This window comes from Tenrec ecaudatus, chromosome X (assembly GCF_050624435.1).
Source record: "Tenrec ecaudatus isolate mTenEca1 chromosome X, mTenEca1.hap1, whole genome shotgun sequence".
NCBI classification, from domain to species: domain Eukaryota; kingdom Metazoa; phylum Chordata; class Mammalia; order Afrosoricida; family Tenrecidae; genus Tenrec; species Tenrec ecaudatus.
Window position 1 is genome coordinate 93,794,389 of NC_134548.1, and position 6,067 is coordinate 93,800,455.

Here is a 6,067-nt window from a genome sequence, read left to right on the forward strand (position 1 = left end):
GTGAGTTTGTTTGTTGTTTTTGTTTTGTTTATGGTTACATTATGTAATAAGTGTTGTGTAGATTATATTTGATTGACTCAGAATTCCCCATCCAAAAATATAAGGAAACCTCTTTCAGTGTTGAAAAAGCATTAAACTAGACTGTGCTATACATCAAAGCGAATCTACTAAAGAGATTGCAAACACAAAAAGAAATTCCAACCTTTTAGTAGAATCTATTATATACTTGTTCTCAAGTGAGAGGAATTGGCAGCATTATTTGTCACTCTTAAAATCAGGTCCCTCTAGTCAAGTCGGACTCATGGTGGCCTCATAGACATGAGTGGCGCTGCACTCCGCATGGTTTCCATGCTTGATTTTCACCAGGTGCCTCTGGGTTGACTCCAACCTCTAGTCTTTCGGTTAACAGACAAGCACAGTAACCATTTGTGACCCCCAGAGCCTCCTACTTACTAATAGTTCCTTTGATATTCACACAGAAATAGGGTAGTCATCTTATTTTTATCTTAATAGGTAGTTTTTACACGTTGGAGCCAGGAGTCAAACTCAAACACTTATGGATACAGCGAGACAGGCCACTACCTTGCTTGATGTTTGGATTTCAAAAGGGTGAAATCTAGGTCCTTGAGAAAAAAATTCCCGACATAAAATTGGCAAGAGACAAAGTTAGTGCTTAAAAGATTTGCATTCATCTCACAGAGGTAGAGAAATAATTTTACAAGTGCATGTTTTCCAAAGTAAATGCTCAAAGCAAAAGGCAGGTGTGTGCTTCATTCCTCTTTTTTTGCAGTAGGAAGAATGAATATTTCTTCTTATTTTTATATTTTCCTATTCAATATTCTCCCATTGTTACTATAAAACAGGAATGCTACACATTTCTTATTATCCCCATTGATGTTTTTACCGTTCTCTGAGTATGTTGTAAGTATATAAATGAACAGGAATCCCCTAGTAAAATACAAAGTCAAACCAAGTAATTTTAAGAATTACAGCGGGGTAATGCTTTTTAATTTAGTACAATATTTGCCTTGGGAGCAGATTCTTTCAATATATAATTCAATTTTCCAATGGCTAAAGCGGATTCTTGATTAGCAAAGTGAAAAAGAAAACATTCTCTTCTGTAATACATTTGTTTTCCAAAATATTGTAGTGCTTAATGGTGTGAGCTTTCAGATTATCTTATTTTCATGAGTATGATTTTTCATTTCCTTCTCAAACCTGACCCAATGCAAGCCTAAAACACAAATCAAACCCATTGGTGTCGAGTCCATTTCACCTCATGGGAACTCCATATGTGCAGAGTGACCTGTGCTCCAGGTGGAGTGTGACCCATCAGAAGCAGATTGTCAGATCCTTCTTCCAACGCACTTCTGGTGGCTTCAAACTGCCAACCATTTGGTTAGGTTTACCTGTTTGCATCACCCAGAGACTCATCTAAGCCTAAAAACTCACTTAACCTGGTGCCAGATCATCTACTATTTTATCTAACAGATTTTTCCAGCAAGAATGAATAACTTTATCCTGATGTAAACTGACATGATAATCTAAACCCTTGTGTCATTGTTCCAGCTCCTCAAATACATTTTCTCGGCTTCAGAACACAAAGACACCCATCTTGTCTCAAAGTCTTTTTAGGAATTATCTTTTGCCGGATCCAGATTGAACTTGCAGTGTTTACTGTATACGATGATTCTAATTGTTTTAAATCTTGAAGACAAACTCAACCTACCACAATGATTTTTAAATCAGTAGTTTCCTTATTAGTACTGCTAATGAGATGTCCATGAGGACCAAAGAATGCTTGTTTATCTATCCATCCTGGGACTGGATAAACAAAATTACAAATAAACTTCCAGCCCAATGTAAATTCAGTGACATTAGACTTGTCTTTGTCAATCTTTACCCATAAAAGCTACATTTCCATTTGTCTACAAATGAAATGCATTCTCTGCCACCTACACTATCTTTCTATCTTGTTTGTATCTTGTTACTACCGACATATTCTTAGTACCTAATGTACAGTCCTGTATATCTGACCAAGTGAGGTTTTCGTGAGACTGTTTTAGAGTAGATTGCTGATGACCGTCCAAGTAAGTACCTCTAAGAGCTTTGATGGGATATTGTTGCTCTTATTTCAGCATTAAAGAGCCCAGCAGTTTAATTCCAAGTTTTATCAAGTAATACATGCCTCCTCCCCCACCCCACAATCTGGTAAAATATGATTCTTAATGAAATTGAAAGAAATGCTAGTATGAGTAGGAAAATTCCTCACAACTGGACCAATAAACAACATCATGATAATCACAGAAAAGATTGAAGTTGTCGAGGATTTTTTTTTAACTTGTGTCCACAGTCAATGTTCATGGAAGCAATGGCCAAGAAACCCACCCACATACTGCACTGAGAAAATCTGTTGCAGAAGACCTCTTGAAAGTGTGTAAGCAGCAAAGACATTACTTTGAGGACAAAGGTATGCCTGAGTTAAGCCATGGTATTTTCATTCACTCATATGCATGTGACAGCTGAACGATATATAAAGAAGACTGCCAAAGAAGTGATGCTTTTGAATTGTGGTGTAGGTAATGACTTTTGAAAATATTATGAATGGCCAGAGAAATAATCCAATCAGTCTTGGATGGTGAGACCTCCCCTGACTTTGAACATGTCATCAGGAGAGACAAATCCCTGGAAAAGGACATGGTGGGTAAAAAAGCAAAAAATGAGGACAACCCATTTTTGGGGGATGGATTGACACCTTGGCTGCAACAGGGGGCTCAAACATAACAATTGTGAGGATGGCGCAGGGCCCAGAGTGGTGATCCATTGTCTTGTAGATGGGTTCACTATGAGATGACTTGATGGCACAAGTTTGAATTATTGATATTAAGAGAGCCTTTACCTCTGCATTTGAAGAAAGAAAGAACTCAGGTCATCCAGAAACACACACACCATCACAAGACAGGCTCTCTTTCTTTCTGCAGTTCTCACCACTGAGACCAGGCCCTTGTTCAAATTAGTTGTGAAGAACTTCCTGCAATTATCGTAGGAGTGACCTGTGAATAATTGTCCTGGGAAATAGCACATATCTTTAATATGCTTTGAAAAATTTCATCTTTTTGGTAGATAAAGTCAATTTAAGAAAAAAAAAGCCCTTCTTTTGAGTTGTTTCTGACTCATGAAGCTGTCAATGTCTTACAAAGTGGAATTACCCCACACTGTCTCATGGCTGTCATCTTTATGCAAGCAGATTACCAGGCCTTTCTGCCATGACGTTGGTGGGAGGGTTTGTATCACCAACCTTTATATTAACAGGCAAGTGCAAACCCTTTGTGCCACCTAAGCATCTAAAGCAAACCCCAACCCAGCCTGTCACAGGTGAATCCATTCCAGAGTAGAATTGTCCTGTAGGGTTTTCAAAGCTGTCACCCCTGTGCAAGCTGGCTGCCATATCTTTCTCCTGCAGAGCATCTGATGATTTTGAATTGCAAGTAAGCTCCCAAGTGCCTACCCGCTGCACTACCAGGGAATCCTACCCAAGGGCCTATTTCATGTGCCACCCTGGCTATTCCGACTCATCGGGGCACTACGTGCAAGAGTCCAAACCCCTTCCATGTCCTGTGTCATCCTCAAACTGGCTGTTCTGCTTGAGCCCATTGTTGCAGCCACTGTGTCCACCCATCTTGTGGAGGACCTTCCTCTTTTTGGCTGTCCCTTGACTTTACCAAGCATGATGTCCTTCTCCGAGGGCTGGTCTCTCCTTTGAAGATGCCCAAAGTACCTGAGATGGAGTCTCCTTATCTTTGCTTCTAAGAACACTCTGGCTCTATTTCTTCCAAGACAAATGTATGTGCTTGTTGTTGTCTTTGCAAAATAAAATATTTATTCTTTTGGAACTGCTAGAGCAGTTCTTGCCAGCCTCAGAACCCTTCCAAAGAGCCTTCTTTGATAATTGCCCAGGCGAGATTTCAGGCAAGAGCCAGTCTCAGCATCTCCACTTTAGTGGTTTCTATGGCATCAAGTTGGGCACATATGGGTCTGCGTTTAGTCAGGTCTTCCAGACACCTCATCAGCTCATAGGTCTGCTCTGCTGGGAAGATTACCTGCTTCTCTTTTGATCGGGGCAGGGTATCTGTCAGGACGGTCACCCAGAAAGACCAGGAGGTGGTCAGCGAGGTCCTCAGGGACAGGAGGAGGGAGGCGCCAGCCACAATGTGCTCTCCCCATAGAATCGGTGGCACTCTCGGTACTTCTCCGGGAAGGCGAGTTGGTCGCTGAGCATTATGGTCGGCCCTAGTTGTCGATGAGATCCAGGTCAGAGTAGCAGTCCCGCTCACAGTAGTCCCTGAGGAACCAGTAGGACACCAGTGTGGCCTAGGAGGCATCTTTGGCTCCCATGCTTCAGGAGCAGGTGGAGCCCAGACAGTTGTTGTGGACGTCGTTCATGTCTTACAGATGCTGTGGACTTGTTCAGTAACCTGCACAAGTAACTTGTTCACAGACCCGCAGCACCTTGAGGGCCTTCTGCTCGGTGTTGAGCGGGGCACGTTCGATGTGCAACTCCAAAGAGACTCGGCCCTGCTCAGGGCAGTGGTCGAAGTAATCCACCCCCAGATGCCAGAGGTTGTGATGTGCAAGCAGCCCTGAGGTGTATTCCAGCAGGATGGCCTCTCTCACGCTGGACCCAAAATAGAGGCTGTGGACCTGGAGCAGTTGGCCGTGTCCAGCAAGTCAGTCAGGATGGGCCACAAAACAATTGCTCAGGGCAAGGCTGCACCCCTTGATCATTTGGTGGATGTCAAATTCAAAGGCCATCATCAAGATGTTGTCCAGGGGTTCTGGGCTGCTCTCCTCTCCCAGAAACAGGTCCAGGCTAGACTGGACATAGATATGCAGCTTGGTGGGCTTCACAGTGGTGGGGGCACAGGAACTGTGTCACCAGCCGGAGGTACCATGTCCCCAGCAAATCCTTCTGCTCTGGGACAGCAACTTCGTCCCCAGCAGGTTCAGACAGAGGAGACTCAAGGGCAGGCTGGAGGGAAGGTGCCATCGTCTTGCAGGTACCGCTCACACTCCTCGTGCCAGTGCTGCCACTTCAGCCCCAGCTCTGTCCGTGTCTGTGGGTTCCTGGGGTGGAGGATGGGCATCGTCCTCATCAGGTCCCCCAGCACAGGACACCTGCCAGCTGAGGCAGGGTTGGCATCAGCCTACTTTGAGAGCATCTGCTGGGTCCCATGCAGCTGGCCCTGAGGCACCAAGATGGTCACCAGATTCCAGAACTTCTCACATTTCCTTGGGTCCTTGGTGCCCAGGACATCCACTGACAAACTGTCCGCCTTGCACATGTTCGGCTGGACCCAGTCCAGGAGGTGCAGGAGGAGGGGGCTGGCTGGGGCAACTTCAACAAAGAGAATCTCACCGAGGCTCCAGATGAGCTCCACGGCCAACAGAATGGAGCCCTGGCGCTGACCTGGTGGGATCTGGTGGGATCTGTAGCGCAGTGGCCGCCTGGTGCATCTCCTCCCTGCACACTCTTGCTCTTATGACCGATCGGTAGTTCTTGCCAACTGGGACCCATGGAGCTTTGTGGGGTCTGCCACTCCGTTCTTCTTCCAGCCTCTGCAGGCCCACAAAGATGCTGTGCACTCGTGGGAGAGCTTCCTCAGGATTGGAGAGTGCACATCCACGTCCTTCCGGGGGATGCAGACATAGGGGTAGGTGGGCTCTGTCTCGGGTTTGGCTTTTTTTGTTGAAGGAGGCTTTACACGTCAACACCTCCTCAGGACCCCAGTGAAAACACAGTTGCTGCTTCTTGGAGTTCATCTCTGGAATCAAAGTGACCACTGGCTCCCCAGCCAGCTCCTCCATTGCACTGCGCCTCGGATTCCAGGAGCTACAAGAACTGCTAAAGATTCCCGGGGAATTTATTTGTGCTTTTGGCCGTCCTTAGGACTTTGAATAGTCTCCACCAGCACCACAATTCCAATACATTGGTTCTCCTTTGACCTTCCTTATTCACTGCCCAGATTTCACCTGCATATGCAGCCATTGAAAATACAGTGGCTTGGGT

The 6,067-nt window shown here is 45.1% G+C and overlaps 1 pseudogene; it reads right to left on the reverse strand.

Moving 5' to 3' along the window:
- Positions 1 to 3,917: 3,917 nt before the first annotated feature.
- LOC142433528 (nuclear pore complex protein Nup85 pseudogene) lies at positions 3,918 to 5,865 on the reverse strand (annotated as a pseudogene).
- Between the last annotated feature and the right edge of the window lie 202 nt (positions 5,866 to 6,067).